Source organism: Balaenoptera musculus, chromosome 4, assembly GCF_009873245.2.
Source record: "Balaenoptera musculus isolate JJ_BM4_2016_0621 chromosome 4, mBalMus1.pri.v3, whole genome shotgun sequence".
NCBI lineage: Eukaryota > Metazoa > Chordata > Mammalia > Artiodactyla > Balaenopteridae > Balaenoptera > Balaenoptera musculus.
The window spans coordinates 128,653,039-128,667,467 of NC_045788.1; positions in this window are offsets into that span (position 1 = coordinate 128,653,039).

Below are 14,429 nucleotides of genomic sequence, written 5' to 3' on the forward strand. Positions count from 1 at the left end.
AGAAATGCAAATCAGAACTACAGTGAGTTATCACCTCACACCAATTAGAATGGACATCATCAGAAAATCTACAAACAACAAATGCTGGAGAGGGTGTAGAGAAAAGGGAACCCTCTTGCACTGTTGGTGGGAATGTAAATTGATACAGTTGCTATGGAGAACAGTATGGAAGTTCCTTAAAAAACTAAAAATAGAATTACCATATGATCCGGCAATCCCACTACTGGGCATATACCCTGAGAAAAACATAATTCAAAAGGACACATGCACCCCAATATTCATTGCAGCACTATTTACAATAGCCAGGTCATGGAATCAACCCAAGTGCCCATCAACAGACGAATGGATAAATAAGATGTGGTACATATATACAATGGAATATTACTCAGCCCTAAAAAGTAACAAAATTGGGTCATTTGTAGAGACATGGATGGACCTAAAAACTGTCATACAGAGTGAAGCAAATCAGAAAGAGAAAAACAAATATTATATATTAACGCATATATGTGGAATCTAGAAAAATGGTACAGATGAACCGGTTTGCAAGGCAGAACTAGAGACACGGATGTAGGGAACAAACGTATGGGCACCAAGGGGGGAAAGTGGGGCAGGGAGGTGGTGGGATGAATTGGGAGATTGAGATTGACATATATACACCAATATGTATAAAAAGATAACTAATAAGAATCTGTTGTATAAAAAAAATAAAATTCAAAAAAATAAAATAATAAATTTAAAAAAATGTATGGTTCAAAGTTATGAATACAGCAGTGACCACTAAACTCCCGTTTCATTTGAATCCCTTACCACCTCATATGGTTTTTTTGTTAAATTGTCTCTTTTGTGATCTGAAAAATATTATTTGGTGTATTTAAAATTTGGATATGTAATAATATACTATAATTTTTTTAATATATGTACCTCTTACCTCATTTCCATGCCAAGACTTAAGTCTACTGTAGGGTTCTAGTTGTTCACACTAATAAAAATTGATGTTGAGGTTGGAGAGGAGAGATATTTTTTAAATAGAGACATGCTAAACTGATAAATGAAAAGGAAAAGGAGAAGGTAGATGGAAGAGGAATAAAAGAGAGAAAAGAGAATGTGCGGTTTTAGAAATTCAAAGATTGTATATGTCAACTGTATTTAGGGCTTAAAGTAGGAGCTCTGGTGTATACAACCTCAGAGCACTGTGAACATGATGGATGATGAGAGACCATGAGGTGAAGGCTGCATGGCCTATAGGCCTCTATTGCTTCCAAGAAGTCAGAGGAGGGCAGAATATAAGATAGGGTTGCAGAAAAAGACCTAATTTTTCTACCCAGAGAGGATGAGCAATAACGAGTTGCCCTATTTTTCCAAGTCATCAAGGTGAACTCAGATGTTAATTTCTTAACACAGTCTTCCTTGATGTTCAGATTAAAGATATCTTTTGTCCTTCACTCTACCTCCAGTACTTTATTCTCTAACTAGTTTAATAAATATAGTAGCTACAAATCTCAGTTCACAGACCCATTTTTTAACTTTAATTTTTTAAACTTTAAATCCAATATTTTTTAAAACTTTAGATCTAATTTTAACGGTTCCAGAGTTCCTAATCCACAAAGATGTTAAGAAAGTCTATCTCAAACAGTCCTGGAGCCCCTACCATCTCAGGGCAGCTCCAGAATCCAGGATGCTAATGGGACTCCTAAAATGGAAAAGGAGGTTCTCACTCCCTACCAATCATGGGCATGACTGACATCTGTGGTTTCTACTCAGTGGTAGTTTAGTGGATCTCTTATCCCAGGCTATGGTTGAGATCCAGCCTCTAGTGTAACCTACCTAAGGGCAAAACCAGCCAGAAGGGCTTGGATCCATGTTCTGTCTGGAGACCACTACTTAATTATCATTTTCTCTTAATTCTTGACAATTCTCCATTTTCCCTATCCCAACCTGATTCTCAAAGGTCTCCCCACTTCTCTATCCCTCCCCATTCTCCCCTCAGGATACCTATCACAATATTTTAAGTGGACCCTGACTTTTCTAAAATATGCATGTCCCCTTGGCATAGAGAGACCTATCTATCTATTTGAAAGAGGAAAATGGAAAAATGAACCAATTAGGTACCTCAGTTTTTTAGTCTTATTTATTCTTTTACTAAACAAATATTTTCTTCCCACAGGGAAAATTTACTTTTCATCCAGAGCCCATCCAGAACAAGATGGAACCCGTTCTCTATCCTGAATTAAGAATAGTAACCCTAGCACTCATTCAAAAGCTGGCTGAGTCTATTTGCCCTAATTCTCCCAAGCACCAGGTAGGTAAGCTTGGGTGCCAGGCACGATTTTTGCCTTTCAAAACATCTATGTCCCCTTGGAGAAATTCTTTCTAACTCTCACTAGCTACATTCCAACCAGGGGAGTTATTAAGTTATTAATTCAAAAAGTATTTATTGAGTACCTACTATGTACTAAGCACTGAGAAACATCACTAATATTTTACTTCTATGTTACTGTCTCCGGTAACCATGTTTTCTTTTGTGGGTGCCATCTTCCAGAAAAGGTAAGTCCAAACCTCTTAATATTCTTCTGAAACCAGACAGGACTCTTTCTAGGTATATCATAGGGTCTGATCTTTGCTGAGACAACATTTCACCATGTGTACTCCAGACCATCAAGAGCAGTGTGATGGTTAATTATGTGTCAACTTGGCTTGGTCATAGTGCCCGTAACTGTGCTCAAACACTCTTCTGGATGTTTCTGTAAAGGTGGCTTTGAAGGAGATTAACATTTAAATTGGTGGGCTTTGACTAAAGCAGATTGTTCTCTGTAATGTGGTTGGGCCTCATCCAATGAGTTGAAGGCATGAATAGAACAGAGACTGACCTCCCTTGATCAAGAAGGAATTCTGCCAGGAGACTGTCTTTGGATTTGGACTGCAACTCTTCCCTGGCTCTCTAGCCTGCTGGCCCACTTTGCAGATTTTGGATTTGCCAAGCCTCCACAATCATGTAACCAATTTTTTAAAATCCATGTGTGTGTGTGTGTGCATGCACACGCATGTGTGTGGTGTGTGTGTGTCTCTCTCTGTCTCTCTTTCTCTCTCTCCTATTATCTCCTGTTGGTTCTGATACTCTGGAGAACCCTGACTAATACAGGTAGATAATGCCTATTTGAGGTGCCAGATCCAGATAACTTTGTGATTGACCATGATAAAGTTCTCCCCCAAACCCTGCAAAGTAGCAAGTTTAGGCTTTTCATAGCTGTGATAATCTCCTTAGCCCCAACACAGAAGTCCTAGGAGGGTCTAGAAACCATGTGTTTCTAGCTCTCTAGCCTAAGGAGTGGAACAACAAATTCTACCTCCTTCCCCTCTTTTATCAGCTTCATTAGTATTCAATAAATTATTCTACCACATAAAAACATGTGTTTTTATCTTTACCACTAGAGTGTAAACTCCTCAAGAGCATGAATCATATGCTACACACGCCAACACTGTAGCACCAATACACCTATGGCAAAAACTCACACATAGTAGGAGCTCCATAAATAGTTGTTAGAGGATAGAAAATTGAGGAAACTGTTTGCTGAGACACTGGATGAGAAAGGTTGACCTAATTTAACCCCAAGAACTAACCCAAGCATGAAGGTGTATCTGGTTTAATTTTGCATACCTTCTCTGAAAAATGACTTACCAACCAGAACTTCACACATTGCAGTTATAAGGATGAATTTTTCACTGGCTCCAGTTCGCATGGTTTAAATAGCATTTTGTTTTGCTATGAAATTTATTTTCATTTGAAACTCTACGAATGTGAGACGATTTGAATCAAACCAGATGCAAGCATTCAGAATGCCCTGCACGTTCCTTTAAGCTTGTTTCACTTGTGAAACAACTGAGTTTCACTTCATTTCAAGTAAACTCTCATCTGGAGTGCCACTTTCCTCTAAGGTCTTTCGAACTCCTCCACCATTACTAGATGTTTTGCCGGGCAGGGTGGAGGGGGGAAATCAAATAATCTTCAAAAAAAGTTTTGCCCTTATTCCTTTAAAAAAATTCCTTAAAAACCCCCCTTTGGCAATTGCAAAATAATACAGAAATATAGGAGTAAGCACATTACATGTATGTGTAATGTTTGCATATTCAACTCACCCACACACACCAAGTATCTTCTTAGTTCACTGTAGTTTATATGGACCTATAATAATAGGCCAGTTCAGGAATGATGTCTGCCTTAACATTAACAGAAACGTGAGGACAAAGTTTTCCATTGTCTCATACACTACTGTTTGGATATGTAAGCTTCTGACACGGTTGGCACATGAGAGATGAATGATACTTGCTCCAAATTCAACTTGGAACCTCAACCTAGCCTAAGCAAGATCTTTTTGCTTTTGCATTATAAGATTCACAGAGACCTAGAAAACAAACGAATTTGCAACTATAGCATATCCTCCTCAACTATTCTCATTTTTCATTCAAACTCTACTTCGGAAATCTTATATCTAACATAAATGACCAATGATGAGTGTTCACATGCCAGACTAGTGACAGATGATGCCATTTTCCATCCAAACACCAAAGTGAATGGCCTCTATTCAAGTGAGTTCTGCTACATTCCTTTTAGAAGCACCCACATTTCATATGCCCACCTGTATACACAAACAATAATCAAAGGATGGAAATATCTTTATACAGCATCCACTTAGGGAAAATTATTTATAAAAAATAGTGAATGCAACAGGGAAAATTATGATATACATTGAAATATAGAAACATGGGAGAAAACAGCATTTTAGATCCATGATGGAAAATCACACAGAAACACAATGAAATGTAGTTCTTTTCTCATTTTTGCACTTCTGAATCACTGTTGTGGTTTAGGGAGGAGAGAGAAAGACAGTGACTTACTGCAAGCTGATCTGGCAGCCCTGGGGGGGTCCACTGGATGACCTGGCTGGGTACCACTGACAGTTCTGCTGGGATATTCAGAATACAGACTTTACAAAACTAATGATCACATATACTCAATGTCTACTATTGATACGTGCCAGGTGCTTTGGAAGCCTTATTGATTTCCTCAACCATCCTTCATTTACCAAGTGTCATTATGCTCATTCTTCTTATGAGGAAACAAGTTTAGCAGAAGCAAGTAGGTTGCCCCCCAAATCCAGAACCAATAAGTAACAGGTCAAGATTCAAATTTTAGAACTGGCCTACTCAAAAGTCCATGCTTTCTCCCACTATTAAACCTAAAAGAACATAGCACCAGGGCTCCTTTTTTTTTCTTTTTAAATATCCTTACTCTACTGTTTCTTTCTTAGTGATTCCAGATCTACATATTTTTTGGCCCATTCTAAATTAAAGATACTTAGTTTCTCATGTTTTAGTTATTGATCGAAGTAGTGAATTCTATTTAAGAAAAAAATAACATAAAGTTGGCTAGGGGTGGGAGGGTAGGCCTCTCTTATGGGTTGAATGGTGGCTCCCCCCAAAATATGTTGAAATCCTAACCCTCATACCTCAGAATGTAACCTTATTTGCAAATAAAATCTTCATAAAGTTAATCAAGTTAAAATGAGGTCCTTAAGGTAGGCTCTAATCCAATATGATTGGTGTCCTTATAAAAAGGGAAATGTAGACACAGAGATAGAGAAAGGGAAGACAATGTGAAGACGCATGAAGAGAAGATGGCCATCTGACTGGAATGATGCATCTACAAGCCCAGGAACACCAGAAATTGCCAGAAAATCACCAGAAGCTAAGACGAAGCAGGAAAAGACTCCTCAACAGTTTTCAGCGGGAGCAGAGCCCTGTAGACACTTTGATTTTGGGCTTCTACCCTCCAGATCTGTGGAAGAATACATTTCTGTTGTTTTGAGTCACCGAGGTGGTGGCACTCTGTTATGGCAGCCCTGGAAACCTAGCAAGCCTCCAACAAATGAAAATCAAGAACTGTAAAGCCTTGCTACTCTTAGTGTGATCCCGGGACCAGCAGCACCTGCACCACCAGGGAAGACTGTGGAGCCCAGGCCAGACCGACAAATTCAGAATCTGCTTCTCACCAACCTCACCAGGTGATGCACATGCCCATTCGTGGAGAAGCACTACTATAGAGAAGAGGGATTGCAAATGGGATAAACAGTAAATTTTGATGATCTGTAGCCAGAAAAAAAAGAAGAGGGAAAAATATTGCCAGATGACACTTTTGAAATGCTGTTTCAGGACTTGAGGCTCCAGGAGGCAGGTGGAAGAGGGATATGTGTGCAACTAGGCAGGAAGTGAATGTCTTCACCAGCAAAAGCCAAGAATATCCCTATGAAATATGCAGGGACCTGGAATGGCCAAGAAAGACACAACAAGAGCAGACCCAGGATGACCTTGGGAAGGAAAAGCTGAAAGTATGTTCAAAACCAGAGGAAATCTAAGAGGTGAGTGTGTGACAAAGGACAGAAGCAGAACTGCCATTGGCAGGCTCAGAGTAAAGCAGATGCATCTTCCTCTAATGTCTGAATAACCAGAGGGCTCCCGGGAGGCCTGGAACAAAGCAGAACTCTTGGTTTTACAAAACCTTTTCATTAATTCTTATTAAGTAAATTTTGTCCTATTAACTAACTTCCCAAAAGTATGGGGTGAGGAGTGCTTCCCAAGGAGAAGCCCTAAACTGTCTAGCACTTTCACCCAGGACCTGTGGGTCAAGGCTGGTGCTAGACAGGCTCCCTTCAAAGCACACAGGCCTGACTCAAGTTGGGGTCATTTGCTTAGTTGTGGGAATTGTTCAACACATACAGGAAGATAAGGGACATAAAATAAGGGAGACATGATTGATCCCAGCTGAGATTTGGAGCAAGGGATGAAAATGCAAAGAGTCTGTTCCAGATGGCAAAAGTTCCAGAGAAGAAACTTCTCAATCTGAGTCTCAGCTTAGAGAGACCTCTGAAGTAGAGAAAATTGGAATTAAATGTCCAGAGGCTGAAAACAGGATGATGAAGGGCTGAAATTGGTAAACCTTATCAGCTGCTTTCTTCTAAGCATATCCACATCCTGGTGATAAAATTCTCATCAGCCTAGTAGTAAATGGTCCATACAGTTTCAAATTGAGGGCTAAAGATTCTTTATTCTTTCTTTTTCCCATTTATGGACATCATATACCAAAAATCAATATATTAGAGTAACAAAAATTTTTAGTCTTTGGCTGGAAATAATCCAAATCTCTAGTTTTTCTCCAAATTCTTAATTTTAAGTCTCTCAATGAATAGAACAACCCGATGAGTCATATACAGGCCTTTGCTTAACTCTGAGAAAATCAAATCATACATCCATTTTGAATTCTTCACTTTATAGCAATTAAAATATTCACTAGAGATGAAAAATTTTAAATACATGTCAGTAGAAAATGTGTGACAGAATAAAATATCTGTTTTATAGATTAAAGGGACTGCTGAAAACAGTTGTCCGCAATTATTCCATATGCGTTTACTTGGGATACTTATTTGGGACAATAACTAGGTGGGGTGGCCAAAAAAAATCTATTGAACTATTAAGATGAACATTCTAAATAGTTCACTTCGAGAACAAATGAGATTGGCATATCAGCCCTTAATAACCATAACACGGATTGTAAAACACTGAAAGGCAGAAAAGAAAACACTCTGGAAATGCTGTTCTCCACCATCCTCCCCCACACATACACAGCCAAGATGCATCCCATTTTTTTAAACACAGGAAACATTTGTGGGACAAATGTAGACTAAGAAGAAATGGATCATACTCCCAAGTCAGCTGAATTTGAAATAAATCAGAAGCTAAGGACACTGATACCCTTGTCCTATTTCTTCCTCTCTGCTTGTCATTCTCAAGTCCCAATATTTAAAAACTGCAGCCTTCCATGACCTCTCCCTCTGAATTTCAATTTTTGTTTCCATTTATTGATATGCATTTTAATGCATATAAATGGATGTTGTGGAGAAAAGAAGATGAATGTCTTCAGACATTGGGCCTGGGATCTTAACATTAAGATTATACTATTGGGCTTGCCTCGTAGCTCAGTTGTTAAGAATGCACCTGCCAATGCAGGGGATATGGGTTTCCCTGGTCCGGGAAGATCCCACGTGCTGAGGAGCAACTAAGCACGTGCTTTACAACTACTCAGCCTGTGTTCTAGAGCCCACGAGCCACAACTACTGAACCCGTGTGCCACAACTACTGAAGCCCACACACCTAGAGCCCGTGCTCTTCAACAAGAGAAGCCACCACAGTGAGAAGCCTGCACACCTCAATGAAGAGTAGCCCCCTCTCACAGCAACTAGAGAAAGCCCGCGTGCAGCAACAAAAACCCAACACAGCCAAAAATAAATAAATAAAATAAATAATTTTTTTGAATTAAGAAAAAGGTTATACTATTAATAGTTCACTTATGTTATTATTTGAAACAGTCTGATTCAAAGAGTACAAGAAGGTTGAAGATAAAATGATGCATTTTATGTAGAAAAATTTCAGCCGAAATGGTCGACAAGCATTAGTCGTGTCCCATCTTCATGCGGCAGCCCCATGAGGGATCTGTGTGTACGTGAGGGAATTCTATTCCTAACAAATCCTAGACTAAGAGCAGTCTCAGGATGGCCATTGGGTTTTTTCAGTTTTTTTTTTAATCAAGAGTTTGACCACTGGGCTTCCCTGGTGGCGCAGTGGTTGGGAGTCTTCCTGCCAATGCAGGGGACACGGGTTCGAGCCCTGGTCTGGGAGGATCCCACATGCCGCGGAGCAGCTGAGCCCGTGAGCCACAACTGCTGAGCCTGCGCGTCTGGAGCCTGTGCCCCGCAATGAGAGGCCGCGATAGTGAGAGGCCCGTGCACCGCGATGAAGAGTGGCCCCCGCTCGCCACAACTGGAGAGAGCCCTCGCACGGAAACGAAGACCCAACACAGCCATAAATAAATTAATTAATTAATTAAAAAAAAAAAAAGTGTTTGACCACTGCTCATGTGTATACACCACTGTTGAACTTTCATTTCCCAGGGAAACCCAGAATCATTCATTGTGTTGAAGGAACTTTTCTCAAAAAGGCCAAGATGAACCTAGTATTTGTCATAAAACAACTTTCCAAGCTGCCAACCTTGCCTTGGCTCAACACTCCTACATATCTGTGGGCTTATGACTTAACAGCATCTCATTCCATGGTCTCCAGACAATTGCAGTGAAGCAGGGAAAATGATGTCGGGCAAAGTCATGTGATGCATTTGTTTCATATGGACACAGTCATGTTAGAAGTAGACCTCTCACTCCAAATGGATTCTTCAGAGCAGACTGGGACATTGCTCTCCTTGTCATTATAATGTGCAGCACATCATCATTGCTAAGCCAGTCCCCTCTCTCCCTCCCTCCTTCACTCTGAAGCAAGATTGTACATGTAACACTTTCACGAATGTTAAAAACAGAAATACGTTTTTCTGTGATTTTTTTTTTTTTTGGCATTGCTTCATACCACTGGTGATTCCTTCCTTCTCTTCAAACTTGATGAATTATAATGATTCATAATCTTTGGTTAGAATGGTTGTGTGATACACTTATGTAGGGTCAATAAGTCTATTATATTACCCAAAGAAATGGGTTTTAAAATAATAGAATGATGGCATCCTTAACTAAATCTAAAAATCAGAGACTCATACAAGACTTCAGTCATAATTGACACAACTAAAATTAAGCCAGCATAAATGTCTCGAGCTTTGGAAATCACAGGCTTTCTTTTCCTGGAGAGGAACAAAAGGAATCAGGATGATGACTGTCACAGATATTTTGGATAAGAGGTGCGACTCTAACCTATGCATCTTCAAATTCTATGCAGCCAAGATGCTAACACTGAGGGCAAAATGACTGGAAACAAAAGGAATGAGAGATGATGAGCTTGAAGTCAAATAATTTAATTTTAGTGAGTCATGTCAAGAGAAAACAGCATTTCAGAGGATCAAAAGGAGAGGAAAGGAAGGCTGACAAGAGTCTACGGCTCAAATGAAGCAGAGAATTAATTACATCCTAAGAAGTAAAAGAAAATAAAGAAATTGCCTAATCCAGTCTCTTCATTGTGCAGATAAGAAAATCGAGTAAGAAAAACACAGTGATCTACCTGAAGCCATTTGATTAAGAGCAAGAATAGAGATGGCACACAAAGAATGATACTCCCAGTTCAGTTCTCTCTCTACCCTATGAAGGAAGATCCACACACATGAATAAAATTCTCCAAAAAAAAAAAAAAAACCAGGGACAGATGGCACCATTATAAAAATATAATGGTTACTGGGTTTCATCTATGAAAGCTACATCTTTCTCTATATTTAATTAGTAATATCCTAAAATAGATGAATTAACCTACTCACTGAGTTAATTTCATATTTTCAGGGTGTGTATTTCAACTCTATTATTTACAGAGTGTTCTTTAAAAGAAACAGAATGTCCATAACACATACATATCAGGTTTGAACATCATTTTCTGTCATCCACTACAAAGTGAGACAGAAAAACACATTTCCACTTTGTTAAGACAGTGCCACCAACATAAACGATCACAATTCTAGCTTCTATCTAACAACACTCAAATCCAAAACTGATTTTCCACCCGTTTCCCCCTTGATTATTCATCACCTGGCACCAAAGAAACATGCAACATTTCTTCTCTCTCAAGAACATCTTTGAACAGAGAACACAGTGTATCATACAAATATCACATTGACTACAATCTAACTGGAAACCATGTGGTCCTGACGTTTGCTGCTGCCCCTTCTTCTCTCTGCTAGCGCCATATACAAAATTTACAACCTGCCAGAGAGTACTCATCTTTGCTCCAGGGACCCTCTGGTGGTGAGAAACCTCCTTGGGGATATAATTCCAGAGTTTTCACAAAAGCAAATTTCTCATCTTGAAGAAGTTTGTCAGCACTCAGGCTGCAAGTATCCAGGCAACTGTGAGATGATGAACAAGGTTGGTCACAGGGCTGGAGAGAAAAGATGATAAGAATGTATGAATCAAATAAATGAGACCCATCACCCATTTGCCTAAGCTTAAGCACTGCTCTGACTGTAACACCGATTAGAAGAATTGTGAATAAAGAGGAAACTTATCACCTTCTGGAGACTTACACTTTTTATTTCTCCTGACAGCCTGACACCCAGTTTCAGATCTATTCCTTTGCATTCCTGGCCACACTGAGAAATCCGTCTTTCTGCACCCACCACTCTGCTCAGTCTCCTCCAAACCACCTTCACCACAGGGCATCGTGTCTCGTTGTTAGGAGAAAAACATTCGTCAGAAAATGCAAATGACTTGTAACCAGACTTAACAGGTTCACCTTCCCAGAGGCATATTACATCTCAAAAGGAACATGTTGCCCCCAAGAAATGAGTTTCTGGTGCTGGGATTTGGGCTGAGATGTCTGGGAGCTCAAAGGTCTTCTCAGCACTTTGGAGTGCTATTATACTAGATGGTTTTTTTCCATAAACAGATACATTCAGCTCTAGGGTAGAGTTAGAATAATAGAAATCACATGAATTTAGGACATTTGGGACACTGGTTCTGATTCCCCAAAGTGAGAGTCAAGTAAATCATTTTACCTCTCCTCTTCCACGTATTCATCCATGAAGCAGGTCTCAGAATACCTACCTCAAAACACTTTCATGGAGATCATGAGGTTAATATGTATGTAAAAACATTTTACAAATATTAGTCACCTTCATTAATGAAATTTATTTTCCTCATTAATGTTAATCATTAGGGAAAGACATCCCAGTGATTCTAACTTTTTAAAGGTTTCTTCTAAAGTAGGGGTTGGCAAACTTTGTCTGTAAAAAGTCAGATAGTAAACCATTTTGGCTTTGCAGACCATAGAGTCCCTTCCACTGTGAAACCCTGCTGTTGTAGGGGAAAAGCAGCAATAGGTGATACGTAAACAAGTGGACATGGCTAGATTTGGCTCACAAGTTGTCTTTTGCCAATCCCTGTTCTGAAGACAAAGTGCCAAAATAGGGATATATGTTCATTACAAATATGAAAGAGCCAAGGCATCTGTTTTGAAACTAATCATTCATTCTTCCACCTCTTAGACCAAACAATATACTTGATGGTACCTGTTTCCTTGACTTTCATCTTAGCCTCCACATAAACTAGTTCTCTAACAAACAGCTCATAAGCAAAGAGTAAAGATGATGTGCATTCTTACACAAGTGCAATCTATTCTCCACTCCATGGTCCCACGCCTTGTGGGCAGGCCCCCCTGATGTCAAAATGCCATTGGTAGCCCTGTGGAGGAGTGGCTTGCTGGTCAACACTTCTCACTTTCTCTCTCTGGGTAAGTGATAGAGAATAAGGCTCTGATGAAGGAAACAGGAACTTATGGCACAGGGTTTCTGATGCAAAGACTTCCAGACTGTGGTTTTCCTATTTTAGAGTAACTGAGTCCCCATCATCACATCCTGCATTTTGACCTTGCCAAATGCACGATTTCTAGGTGTACTGACTATCCTTTTGGCTACCTGTCCTCTCCGTTATGCCTTGCTCTGGAGCCACCACTGAAGAACTTCTGTCATTGTCTTTGCTCTAGCCAGCAGGGGTAGTACCCAAGGAAATATTAAACAGCAGCAGAATTATAATCCAAGTTATTTTTAGGTCACACTCCTCTGGAGTATGTAGTGTCAAATCAGTGTGTCTACTTCAGCAACTCCTCAACAATTGCATATTAATTGTCAGAGTGTCTCCCACCTTTTGGCCTCTACCCTGTCCCCCTTGATCCTTCCAAACATTGGTTCCAGGCATAACCTCTCACCATGCTCATATAGAAAAACACACAAACAAAAATAAAATTTAAAAATCTCTCCATCTCTACATGTGTTACCATCATTAAGAGTCTACAATGCAGTATTATCTGGTATGTATCTCCCACAGGCTCAGATGTACAGCACTTTGCTTTCATTCACTTTAACCTTCTCTGTCTCAGAATCTGGATAAATGCTGGGGTGAAAGGCAGTCCATACAGACTCACACAAGTAAATAGAAAGCCTGGGTCCTTGTGCTGTGACTTCTCTCCCTGGGCAATGTGGATAGCCAGGCTTGTAACTGTTCTACCTCCTGACCTAATCTTTCTCGAAGTTTCACCCATCTTTCCTCTCCAAACCCCAGCTGCTACCCAGACTTATTATCTATCACCTGGAACATTATCCTTCTAACTAATCTCTCTTGCATCTGTTTGCCCCATTTCACATGCCCTCCACCATTAAGAATGTTTTAACTAAAGTGCCAACCTGTGCCTTCTTTCACAGGTGTGTGGCCTGGGGACCACCATCATCAAAACAAGCAGGAGAACTAGTTTAAATGCATACTCCTGAGCTCCACCCTTGGAAATACTGAATCACAGTCTAGGGGTGGAGCTTAGCAATCTGCATGTCTTCATTTCTTAACCCTTCTCTTTCCCACCCTGTAATTCTCTTGTCTATTAAGTGTTAGAACCACTGGCTTAGAGGAAAAGAGCCCATCTCCAAAGATGACCTGGCCTTTTATTGCATGTCTACAAAGTGTCAAGTTGGTCCACTCACCCTTTCTCCTACCCTCACAGGTCCGGTGAAAATGTGATAGAGCTGGTCATCATGGTAGCTAAATGTTTCTCAAGGATTTTTTCTGGAAGCATAAGCTTGGACTCTCAGAGGTGCTGTTTGTTTTCTTGACTTTTGGAGGTGGCATTTTCCCTCCCACAAGCCCAGGCACTAGACTACAGCCCCCACCCTGTGCTTTCACACAGCTTCCACCATGTGGGTGAAAGTTGTCTAATTGTGGGAGGACATGGAACTTGAGGCATGAGCTGTGTTCTTCCAGCTGCACCTCTGTTGGCATCCACTGGGAAAGCTGGTGGTGGGAGGAGTGACTTCATCAAAACATTGCATCCCCTATCTCGAAAGCTCCTCTGACGGCAGGGGCAGGGTCTGCATACCTGGGAACCAGGTTTGTGACTAGCTCAATACACATTTGCTGTATTAATGAATCATAGAAAGAAGCAATCTATCAAGAAAGGAACAGATGAATAAAAAGCCCAGACTCACGGAGAGCGTGGGCTGAATACCTTAAAAGTCATTTTTGTTATGCACAACCCTGATTTTTTTTTTAACATCTTTATTGGAGTATAATTGCTTTACAATGTTGTGTTAGTTTCTGCTGTATTCAAGCATGATTTTTGACACAGTAATTCAACACATCTGTTTGTTGGTTTACTCTTTGGGAATGAGATTCTGGAAAAGATTGAGTATAAGAAATAGTATGAATTATACTCTCTTTCTGTGATTATTCCCTCTGTGATTTCACTATTAACCAAAGCCAATAAATAGTAAACTTCTCATTTATTCATTATTCCTACTGTTGAGATTATGATGAGGCTCCAACATAACAGCTTCCCTCAATCATCATTTTGGACAA